This window comes from Hyla sarda, chromosome 1 (genome assembly GCF_029499605.1).
Source record: "Hyla sarda isolate aHylSar1 chromosome 1, aHylSar1.hap1, whole genome shotgun sequence".
NCBI lineage: Eukaryota > Metazoa > Chordata > Amphibia > Anura > Hylidae > Hyla > Hyla sarda.
The window spans coordinates 274,223,085-274,236,208 of record NC_079189.1 but is presented as its reverse complement, the minus strand read 5'-3'; positions in this window follow the sequence as shown (position 1 = coordinate 274,236,208).

Here is a 13,124-nt window from a genome sequence, read left to right as displayed (position 1 = left end):
CAATGTTAAATATGAATGAGTGCATTTCATAATTTTTTTCTAGTTTTTGTTCTAAATCATAATTTTTTTTTATTTTCACTTTACTTTTTTAGCCCCATTTATTAATTTTTTGGGGGGGCATTTAGATGTGCTGTCATGAATAATTGCGGGGTCAGACAAGCCGAGGACAGGGACATCAGTAATATGTATAATACAGTAGGCAAAAAATGGCTACGTTTCTCTAATTTACCAAAAATCCATACATTTACAGAGGTCTTCTATCAGAAATCAAAGATACTTCAAATTGTAATTTGCAGAGGCAAATGGCCTCCGCAAATTACAATGTATGTATGTGCAATATGTATGTACAATACAATAATGTATGTATATATTTAATGTAATTGTGAAGGACAATGTTATTGTAATTATACAGTATGAGCTCGTTTTAAATGACAAATTACTGCAAAACTCTTCTTTTAATTCCAATGTCTCTGCATATGCAGGAAGACATGGATGGAATCTATAATTTCAGTAGGATGGAAAGGACTTTTTCGTTGCTGTAAGCTGTAGAAAGTAATATGTAACCATGTAGGATTACCTTTTTATATATGTGAAAAATATTTTATTTTTTATGTAGGGGATGATGGGAGTTGTAATTCTTGAATTCCAGTTGTCCCCGCTTGCAATCACAGTGGTTGCAGCGTGGACCGGCAGGGAGTCACTGGGACCATATGATTGGAAGAAAGAAAGTTTTGAAATATACAGTAGCTGCTCTAATTGGAGCAAATTAAGGATAACTAAATAATGAGACCACAGCCAATTAAGGTCAAATAGGTAAAAGAACATCAAAGGAATGTAGTTCAAGTGGTTTGACCTTAATTGGCTGTGGTTTCATTATTTAATTAAAATCTTTCCCTCCTATTTCCTGTTCTTCATTCATCTGCTGTGTGAGCGAAAATAATAATAATAATAATAATATACATATGACAAATATATATATATATATATATACACACGTGTATATATATATATATATATATATATATCTGTGGGAAGCCTAATTAGGCTGAATTTGTGGGAGTGGCGAGGGCTTTAAATACCTCCCTCTTTCACTCCTAGGGGCGTATGGTGCGTTTGGCGGTGTTTGGATTGAACGCCGCTGTGAGCTCATATGTCCCTGGGAGTCAGGATTGGTGGTTCGTGGTCGGCTTTCCGTTACAGAGCAGGCATTGCGGAGAAGAAGGTAAGCCCGGGTTATCCCGGTCCTTGAAACACTCTCACCTAAAAAAAAAAAAAGAAATTAATAAATTATAAAATGTAAAGTTAATGTTATGTGTGCATAGGTATGCGGAGTGTAGTTTATGGTGGGGGGGGGGGTTGTTTTTTTTTAGGGGGGGGGGTAAGCATGCGATGAAGTCCACTGCCGGCGAGGCGCTCATAGCACCACTTCACTACATGGATACTTGTTACAGCCAATTTTAACTTTCAGTGCTTGATTATGTCTCATTGCAGGTGTGTTCTGTTCTGTTACTGCCTTATTTCAATTCAATCCAGAAGGCTAGTTTCATTAGGTAATTGTGGTTGGTTATGTCTTACGGTTCTAGTCTTTTGAATCACTTGATTAGTTAACACATGTTTATGTACCAAAAAAAAAATAAATTAATTAACAAAAAAAAAAAAAAAAAGCAGTGACTACTGACTCATCTTCAGAGCCCTTTTAGTGGAATATGTTCGGGTATACGGGCATGAACGGTCATCCGCGGCCGGGCGTGTGCGCGCCATTGTCGGGCAGTGATGGGCACGCGCGTTCGCGGACGTCTGTCGGTCAGGTGCTGGTAGACTCAAACATGTTACAGTAAGGTTAACCAGTTATCGGACTCTTCTTCAGTTGGGGCCTACTGCTTGGGTTGTTCTGACTCATCTTCAGAACAATGCTACGATTCATGAGTTGCATAAGGCTACCGCCATATCTAACTCATCTTCAGATGGTGCCTTTTTGCTTGTGTTGTTCTGACTCGTCTTCAGCGCAACCACACACTTTGGTGGACCCTGGTCTCGGCTTGTGGTAGATAACACAAGTCATGTACTCAAATCCTTTGTAGTAAGTCTGTTAGTAGGTTGGCTGTTTGTATTTTGGGTACATTCAGTTTCACCCGTTGTTTTACAGGTTAAATTCTGCGTTTGTTGAGCAGACGTTTTGTGGTTCCGCTCCAAGTGATAGGTTATGTCTGTTACAGGTTAGTAGCTTCTTACTAGGCTAGTTCCCGTTGGCTCGTTTGATATTCATGTTATGTAAATCTTCCCACCGGTACCCGCTTGGCCCGGACAGGGCCAGCTAATATGTCCAATCCATCCGATATTGAGGAAACACTTTCGGTACCGGATACCCCAGCGAGGGCTTCCGACAGAGGAAGCCTACCGTCATATCGGTCTTGGACCATCCCCAAGTTAATGGAGGAGCTGAGGAGGAGAGGAATCCCCTTCCCGGCACCCGCCAGAAAAGGGGAACTGTATAATCTCCTGAATTCTGATGCTGTCCCAAGTGGAAGTCAGGAGGCACTGTCCATGCAGACCATGAACACTTCTCTGACTCAACTTCATTCTATGATGAACACGATGATGTCCTCCATGATAGCTTTCAGCTCCAGACTGGATGAGATGGAACGTGACAGGGTCACAACGGCCCCTACCACCTCCGCTCCTCCCGTGCCGCCTACAGTACAGGCTGTCAGCTCAGGTACGCCCATGCATCCCCCCAACGTCACACTAGCACACTTCATCCCTGCTGCTATCAAAAAGGACATCTTGGAGGGGAGAGATGTGAACTTGGCCTCATTGTTGATCGCGACTAACGATCTCAATGAGACTAAGACCGTGGCTTGTGGCGAACTCTCGGTGGTGTTTAAGAGTAAAGATGCGCGACTCAACAAGAAGTTGAGCATCGTAGAGTTCGTCATAGCTTTTGGGTTGTACAGGGATGTGGTGTGCTCGGCAAAACCTGAGCGCAGGGAGGAGCTCGATTTATACCTGCACAACATTTCACAAATGGCTTACAAATATGGGGGTACAGCATTCTATGAGTATCACAAGTCTTTCGCTGCTAAAGCGGCAGCAGCGTTCGCCCAGTTCAACTATGTCACGAATTGGGGGGCAGTGGACACGGAGTTGTTTTGTGACCATTTTGCTGGGCTAAAAAGCCAGTCCTGCAGCCTTTGCAATGCAAATACGCACACGGCTGCCTGGTGCTCCCAGATAAATGAGCAGAGCGAGGCTGGCACCAGTAAAACCCTGCCGTCGCAGGTGCACCAGCACAGAAATCCTCCTCAGCGGTAGACAGGTTGGGCCGTCCAGTAAGATATCTGGGCAAGACACAAATATGTAACAATTTCAACTTAGCATCTTGTACATACAGTAACTGTTGTTTGCTCCATGTTTGTTTCAATTGTTATAGAGCTCATCCCAGCACAATTTGTACTCTGAGGGGTACAGGTTCAGGCCCTCGCTCGGGTTCTGGCTGGTCATCCTGACCCTGAATAGGTCAATTGGCTGGTGACGGGTGTCTGTAGTGGTTTTCACACAGGCATGGTGGCAGTACCTCAGTTCACTGTTGAATGCAGGAACCTCATGTCCGCACTCAGGGAGCCCGAGATCGTGTCGTCTCTGTTACAGGTGGAAGTGGAGAAAGGCTTTGTTATAGGCCCTTTCAACAGCTGTCCCTATGAGGTCTGGAGAGTGAGCCCGCTGGGCTTAGCTACGGGCAAGTTCAATAATAAAAGAAGATTGATTTATGACCTCTCTGCGCCTTATTTCACTTCAGTTCCCAGTATCAATTCGCTAACCCAGTCAGATGAATTCTCCATGAGGTATGCCTCTATAGACCAGGCCATTCAAGCAATCATGCAGTTGGGAAGGGGCACCTGGCTCTCCAAGGCAGACATCACAGATGCTTTTAAGTTGTTGCCAATCAGGGAAGACCTGTGGAGATGGTACGGGGTGAAATGGCTTGAGCAGTATTACTTTGCGGTAAGGCTAACGTTCGGCGCCAAGAGTAGCCCGTGGTTATTTAACCAGCTTGCCACGGCACTACACTGGGTATTACAGAACGTGGTGAATTGTGAATTCACAATTCACTACTTAGATGACTTTCTCCTGTTGGAACATCCGGCTTCCAGCCCAACCAACCTCGAGTCGTTACGAAGTCTGTTCCAGGAATTAGGGGTTCCGGTTTCCCCTCATAAAACAGAAGGTCCCATCAAGCGACTCACGTTTTTAGTCATCACACTGGATTCGACCAACATGCAGGCCAGTTTGCCTTCAGAGAAATTGATTAGGATACAACAGACGATTCACAAATTTGCAAAATACCGCATCGTCACAAGATTCGAACTGCAGAGCTTGTTAGGCATGTTGGCCTTCGCGATGCGAATTATTCCTCAGGGATGTTCCTTTATCTCCAGGCTCTTAGCGTTGCTGCCAGCGGTATCAGGGCAACGAGACTCAGTCCGCATGGGTGAGGAGGCCATGGCAGACCTGGCAATGTGGGACTTGTTTCTGTCTGAATGGAACGGTATCTCGTTTTTCGTGCCATCAGTGTCAGATCAGTCCCCGTTGGTAGTAACTGACTCCTCGGCGGTGGGCTTTGCAGCGTTGCATGGTCACCAGTGGTTGGCCAGCTCGTGGCCTTTGGAAGTATTGGATGTCTCAGGGTTCAACAGGACTTCAGCCCTGTTTGAGATATACCCAGTAGTGGTTGCTGCTTTCATCTGGGGCGACGCCTGGGCTCATACTACTGTCAGGTTCCTGTGTGACAATGCCTCTACGGTTGACATCTTAAATAAGGGGTGTTCTAGCTCAGCACACATGAGATTAGTTAGACGCTTCACATGGCTATCGACACATCATAAATTTCACTTTTCATTCCAACACATAGAGGGGTCAAAGAACTTGGCAGCAGATGCGCTTTCCAGAGCTAAATTTGACGTGTTCTTTCAGGTGTATCCAGACGCAGAAGCTGCCGGCGTCCCGGCCCCATCCTTCAAAGACCTAGTCATGGACTAAATACCTATACTGAAGTGGCCAACTCTTTGATCAGGCTATCTTTAGCCCCTTGCACCATTCAAGCCTACGACTCAGCCATCACCTTGTTCACTTCCTTCATGCACAACGTAGGGTCCCCACCTGTCATCTCGGTTCACAATGCTCTGGCTTTTGTTGGTTTTTGCCATTCTTCACTACACTTATCATATAACACTATCAAGCTTTACCTCTCCGGTTTGCAGCATTACCATTCTCTCTCTCACCCTGAAGCACTCTCTCTGCACTCATCACACGCAGTCAAGGCAGCACTCAAAGGGGTACGGGTACTGGCGGCACCTAGGCCTCCGTCATGCTTGCCAGTAACGGGTGAGTTGTTTCGCAGCATGTCTGCTCTTCTGGACACGTATCCATTCGGTTATCAGGTCAGCACGGTGATTAAGGCAGCCATCTATTTAGCATTCTATGGGTTTCTTAGGCCTGGGGAGTTCACTCGCTTTCACAATAGGTCAGCTCTCACCTTTTAATTATGGCTTCATGCTCACCTTGTTATCCACTAAAACCAACAGGCACGGGGCAGTTGTTAAATACTTCCAGACGGATCATCAGTGGTGTCCGGTGGCAGTGTTTTCACATCTCTTTTCGATGTTGGAAGATCGGCAGACAGTCCACTTTTGCCTATTGCTTCATCAGCACTCACGACCGTGCAATTTCTGACTCATGTTCGTACCTTAGTAAAAACCCTAGGCCATGATCCACGTCGCATAACGGGCCACTCATTTCAAATTGGAGCTGCGTCGGCCGCTTCCAAACACGAAGTTCCTGTCCACATCATTAAAAAGTTGGGCAGGTGGAATTCGAGTTGTTTTGACAGGTATATACCTGATCCCTCGTGTGAAATGGCCAATGTGTTCAAAGTGTTGGTCTTAAATTAAATAAAATAGAGTTGCACCTTATTTCATATGTATTGTCTTTTTTGCCCTCTATAGGCTTTCCCTCCGTACGCGGTTTTGGGCACACATCAACCGTATTTTGTTTGTTATATGCATTGTTTATTTTATGTGCTTGCGTACAGCTCCAGGTATCCAGAGATGTAAGTATGTATAATGGTGACATTTGTTAGGTTACAGGTTCTAACGGCTCTTCGAGCAATGACCACAAGTGGGAAGCCTAATTTGCTGAATTTGTGGGAGTGGCGAGGGCTTTAAATACCTCCCTCTTTCACTCCTAGGGGCATATGGTGCGTTTGGCGTCACCCACCCAAAACCCCCCCTTATTCTCAAATTCTTTCACTTATTCAAACACAGGGCATGCCCTCTATAGGCTTTCCCTCCATACTCGGTTTTGGGCACACATCAACCGTATTTTGTTTGTTATATGCATTGTTTATTTTAGGTGCTTGTGTACAACTCCAGGTATCCAGAGATGTAAGAATGTATAATGGTGACATTTGTTAGGTTACAGGTTCTAACGGCTCTTCGAGCAATGACCACAAATATATATATATATATATATATATATATATATATATATGATCTAATGTGAATGTTTACACCTACATTTACAGATATGTGATTTATGTATCTATATGTATATTCCATGTTCTATCTGTATCTTTGTGCTAGCAGTGTGCTGCTGTATTCTCCTGTTTGTGTATATTTAGCCTAGCAGCATGCACCTGTATGCTGGGTCCATGCGATAGTTTGGTATCGGTATGTGCTGGCCAACTTATCCTTTTTTTGTGTTATACATATGGGGGAGTGGCTACCTCCATGTTGGTTCCTGCACCCCACCCATCTTATAAGGTGCTGGATGTTTCAGACCTTACAAGCCTGGTAACTACTTGCACAAAGGCACATTCACAGTAAAGGGTCCGTCCCAATGAGGTCACCTTATCGCGGTGGGAAGGTCCAAACTAATTGGCCAAATAATGAGCGAAGCACCTAAATTTTTCATTTTTCATTGTAGCAATATAGCATTCCATGTTTTATCTGTATCTTTGTGCTAGCAGTGTGCTGCTGTATTCTCCTGTTTGTGTATATTTAGCCTAGCAGCGTGCACCTCTATGCTGGGTCCATGCTATAGTTTGGTATCAGTATGTGCTGGCCAACTTATATATATATATATATATATATATATATATATATATACATATATATACATATATGGAGAGAGAGATATATGGATAGCTATATACTGTATATATACATATATATATATAATCTAATGTAAAAGTTTACATCGACATACATCTACAGTATATATTATTACATATTATCCATATGGTACATATGCTGGGTCCCACCAACAGTCAGTTTGCAAACAGTGCACAGTATATGTTTGCAAACTGTATGTGGGTACCTCCGATCCCGCAGCATATCTGACCTGGGTTGAAGGAACGAGAACCGCATCCTATTTGAGTGCCCACGGACAGTTTGCAAACATATATTTTGCACTGTTTGCAAACTGACTGTCGGTGGGTTCCGCAGCATATCGCAATACTGTTGCAGGACCCAGCATATGTATATATGTACCACATGGATAATACATGTAATAAAATATACATACTGTAGATGTATGTAGATGTAAACCTTCACATTTGATCATATATATATATATATACATATATATATATATATATATATATATATATATATATATATATATATATATATGTATTTGTCATATAACCATCTACAGTCATGGCCGTAAATGTTGACACCCCTGAAATTTTTCAAGAAAATGAAGTATTTCTCACAGAAAAGGATTTCAGTAACACATGTTTTGCTATACACATGTTTATTCCCTTTGTGTGTATTGGAACTAAAGCAAAAAAGGGAGGAAAAAAAGCAAATTGGACATAATGTCACACCAAACTCCAAAAATGGGCTGGAAAAAATTATTGGCACCCTTAACTTAATATTTGGTTGCACACCCTTTGGAAAAAATAACTGAAATCAGTTGCTTCCTATAACCATCAATAAGCTTCTTACACCTCTCAGCCAGAATGTTGGACCACTCTTCCTTGGCAAACTGCTCTAGGTCTCTCTAATTGGAAGGGCGCCTTTTCCCAACAGCAATTTTAAGATCTCTCCACAGGTGTTCAATGGGATTTAGATCTGGACTCATTGCTGTCCACTTCAGAACTCTCCAGCGCTTTGTTGCCATCCATTCCTGGGTGCTTTTTGACATATATTTGGGGGTCATTGTCCTGCTGGAAGACCCAAGATTTCAGATGCAAACCCAGCTTTCTGACACTGTGCTGTATGGTGTGACCCAAAGTCCATTGATAATCCTCAGATTTCATGATGCCTTGCACCCATTCAAGGCACCCAGTGGCAGAGGCAGCAAAACAACCCCAAAACATCATTGAACTTCCGCCATATTTTACTTTAGGTACTGTTCTTTTTTTTGTAGGCCTCATTCTGTTTTCGGTAAACAGTAGAATGATGTGCTTTACCAAAAAGCTCTATCTTGGTCTCATCTGTCCACAAGACTTTTTCCCAGAAAGATATTGGCTTACTCAAGTTCATTTTGGCTTTTTTATGTCTCTGTGTCAGCAATGGGGCCTTCCTGGTTCTCCTGCCATAGTGTTTCATTTAATTTAAATATCGATAAATAGTTCGCTCTGACACTGATGCTCCCTGAGACTGCTGGACAACTTGAATATCTTTGGAACTTGTTTGGGGCTGGTTATCCACCATCCGGACTATCTTGCGTTGACACCTTTCATAAATTTTTTTCTCTTCCGTCCACACCCAGGGAGACTAGCTATAGTGCCATGGGCTGCAAACTTCTTGATAATGTTGTGCACTATGGACAAGATGGACTTGTAACCTTGAGATTAGAGATGAGCGAATCAAAGTTGACGAACCCGAATTCGTTACGAATTTCATGAAAAATTCAATTCGCAACGAATACGAATATCGCCGCGATTCTATCGCACGAATTGCTTCATTAAACTCCATTTTACAGCGTTCCAGCCTATTGGAGACCTAAGATGTCGGATCCACATGTGAGTACATGGGGCAGGGGATTATGGGAGGGCGGGAAACAGCGGCGGGAATGAAGGTAGGCGGGCTGACCCTGAACCACATGTGAGATGCAGCCTATCAGTGTTCACTGACCCCTGTGATGTCACAGCCCCTATATAATCGGCGGCCATCTTGCCTCTCTTCATTTCATCTATGCACTCAGATGGAGAGGACGGGACTGCGTGTGTGTGAATAGCTCATACCACAGCGTTACACTGCAACTGCTAGTCACATCAGCATTAAGGAAAGACAGGAGTGCAGAGTATTTTGCTGTAACACTGAGAAGGATCATTGATAGCTAAACCTCCTATTCACGTTATTGAGCATTGCAGCAGAGAGGGGCAGATAGCTGTCAGCTGCCTCATACAGATCTCCAAGCTGCCTGAACTTTCTGAAGCATCTTATCTCCTCATTTTTCAGCCCAATTGAGTTTATTTTTATTTGCTCCACAAATCTTCTGCTGCTCAGAATTGTGTGACAGAGTGCAGTTTAGGGTTTAACCCTTTAAGGACCCAGCCATTTTTCACTGTAGGACCCGGCCATTTTTTGAACATCTGACCACTGTCACTTTAAACATTAATAACTCTGGAATGCTTTCAGTTATCATTCTGATTCCGAGATTGTTTTTTCGTGACATATTCTACTTTAACATACTGGTAAAATTTTATGGTAACTTGCATCGTTTCTTGGTGAAAAATCCCAAAATTTGATGAAAAATTTGAAAATTTTGCATTTTTCTAACTTTGAAGCTCTCTGCTTGTAAGGAAAATGGATATTCCAAATAAAAAAAATTTTGATTCACATATACAATATGTCTACTTTATGTTTGCATCATAAAGTTGACGTGTTTTTACTTTTGGAAGACACCAGAGGGCTTCAAAGTTTAGCAGCAATTTTCCAATTTTTCACAAAATTTTCAAACTCACAATTTTTCAGGGACCAGTTCAGGTTTGAAGTGGATTTGAAGGGTCTTCATCTTAGAAATACCCCACAAATGACCCCATTATAAAAACTGCACCCCCTAAAGTATTCAAAATGACATTCAGTAAGTGTTTTAACCCTTTAGGTATTTCACAGGAATAGCAGCAAAGTGAAGGAGAAAATTCACAATCTTCATTTTTTACACTCGCATGTTCTTGTAGACCCAATTTTTGAATTTTTACAAGGGGTAAAAGGAGCAAATTTATACTTATGTTTGTAGCCCAATTTCTCTCGAGTAAGCACATACCTCATATGTCTATGTAAAGTGTTCGGTGGGCGCAGTAGAGGGCTCAGAAGCGAAGGAGTGACAAGGGGATTTTGGAGAGTAAGTTATTCTGAAATAGTTTTTGGGGGGCATGTTGCCTTAAGGAAGCCCCTATGGTGCCAGAACAGCAAAAAAAACACATGCCATACCATTTTGGAAACTAGACCCCTTGAGGAACGTAACAAGGAATAAAGTGAGCCTTAATACCCCACAGGTGTTTCACGACTTTTGCATATGTAAAAAATATATATATATTTTTCACTAAAATGTGTGTTTCCCCCCAAATTTCACTTTTTTGCAAGGGTTAATAGCAGAAAAGACCTCCCAAAATTTGTAACCCCATTTTTTTTCCTTTTAATGCTTGTGAAAATAAAAAGTATAGGGCAACACCAGCATGTTAGTATAATTTTTTTTTTTTTTTACACTAACAAGCTGGTGTAGCCCCAACTTTTCATTTTCATAAGGGGTAAAAGGAGAAAAAGCCCCCCAATATTTGTAGTGCAATTTCTCCCGAGTTCGGAGATACCCCATATGTGGCCCTAAACTGTTTCCGTGAAATACGACAGGGCTCCAAAGGGAGAGAGCGCCATGCGCATTTGAGGACTAAATTAGGGATCGCATAGGGGTGGACATAGGGGTATTCTATGCCAGTGATTCCCAAACAGGGTGCCTCCAGCTGTTCCCAGCATGCCTGTCCGGAAATGCTGGGAGTTGTTGTTTTGCAACAGCTGGAGGCTCTGTTTTGGAAACACTGCCATACAATACGGTTTTCATTTTTATTGGGGGGGGGGACAGTGTAAGGGAGTGTATATGTAGTGTTTTACTCTTTATTATATGTTAGTGTAGTGTTTTTAGGGTACATTCGCACTGGCGGGTTACGGTGAGTTTCACGCTAGGAGTTTGAGCTGCGGCGAAAAATTTGCCGCTGACCAAACTTGAAGCAGGAAACTTACTGTAAGCCTGCCCGTGTGAATGTACCCTGTACGTTCACATGGGGGGGGGGGGGCAAACCTCCAGCTGTTTCAAAACTACAACTCCCAGCATGTACTGACAGACCGTGCATGCTGGGAGTTGTACTTTTGCAACAGCTGGAGGCACACTGGTTGGAAAACCTTCAGTTAGGTTCTGTTACCTAACTCAGCATTTTCTAACCAGTGTGCCTCCAGCTGTTGCAAAACTACAAGTCCGAGCATATACTGATCGCCGATGGGCATGCTGGGAGAAGTAGTTATGCAATAGCTGGAGGTACGCAACTACAACTCCCAGCATGCCAAGACAGCTGATTGCTGTTAGGACATGCTGGGATTTGCAGTTTTGCAACATCTGGAGGGCTACAGTCTTAGAGAACACTGCAAAGTGATCTCCAAACTGTGGTCCTCCAGCTGTTGCAAAACTACAATTCCCAGCATGCCCTGACAGCAAACAGTTGTTTGGGAATGCTAGGAGTTGTAGTTTTGCAAGATCTGGAGGGCTACAGTTTAGGGACCTCTATATAGTGGTCTCAAACTGTAGCCCTCCAGCTGTTGCAAAACTACATATTCCAGCATGCCCAAACAGCTGTCTGGGCATGCTGGGAGTTGTAGTTTTGCAACATCTGGAGGGCTACAGTTAGAGACCACTGTATAATGGTCTCAAACTGTACCCTCCAGATGTTGTTAGGCAACTCACCGACTTCCGTCGGATCCAGCCGCACGTCATCGCCGCCCGCCGATCTCCGTCGCCCGCAGCCTCCGTCGCCCACCCGGATTGGTAAGTGGATCTTCGGCGCCGGTCCCCGTCGTTTCCCCGTCCTGCCCCGCCTCTTGTGGGAGGGCAGGACGGGGAAAACGAAAGTAAACCCCCCCCCCCGCCCCCGATCTGCTATTGGTGGTCGCGTCTAGACCACCAATAGCAGAGATAGGAGGGGTGGCACCCGTGCCACCTCACTCCTATCGCTACAGGGGGATCCTGGGTGTCTTAGACACCCGCGATCCCCCTTACATTCCGGGTCACTATAGACCCGTAATGACCCGGAATTGCGCAAATCGCAAGTGTGAATTCACTTGCGATTTGTCGCGATCGCCGACATGGGGGGGTCTAATGACCCCCCTGGGCATTTGCACGGGATGCCTGCTGAATGATTTCAGCAGCCATCCCGCTCCGATCCCCGCCCAGCGCACGGCGGGGACCGGAACTGCCCATGACGTAACTGTACGTCATGGGTCCTTAAGACCCAGGGTGTCGGGACGTACCGTTACGTCATGGGTCCTGAACGGGTTAATCCCTGTTTTTTTTTTTTTTTTTTTTTTTTTTGTGGTGCTGCACTGTTGGGTCCTGCTGCTGTTCAGAAATAAGTGATATTAGTGTGGACTTTAGTGCCTTTTTACAATTTTTCACCTGTTACTCTGTCTCTGTGCTAAATTCAGTGTTATACCACACGTTATACACCTGCTGGTGTATTAAAGAAAAAAAAGGTTTTCCTGCATACAAATACGCTTAACAGTGGCCTTATCATTGCAAAGGGCCTAAATACAACCAAATAGCGTACCATATACTACCTTTTTTTCTGTCTCTGTGCTAAATTAAGTGTTATACCACACGTTATACACCTACCGGTGTATTAAAGAAAAAAAAGTTTTTCCTGCGTACAAATACGCTTTTTCAGTGGCCTTATCATTGCAAAGGGCCTACATACAAGCAAATAGCGTACCATATACTACCTTTTTTTCTGTCTCTGTGCTAAATTCAGTGTTATACCACACGTTATACACCTGCCTGTGTATTAAAGAAAAAAAAGTTTTTCCTGCGTACAAATACGCTTAACAGTGCGCTCATCATTGCAAAGGGCATAC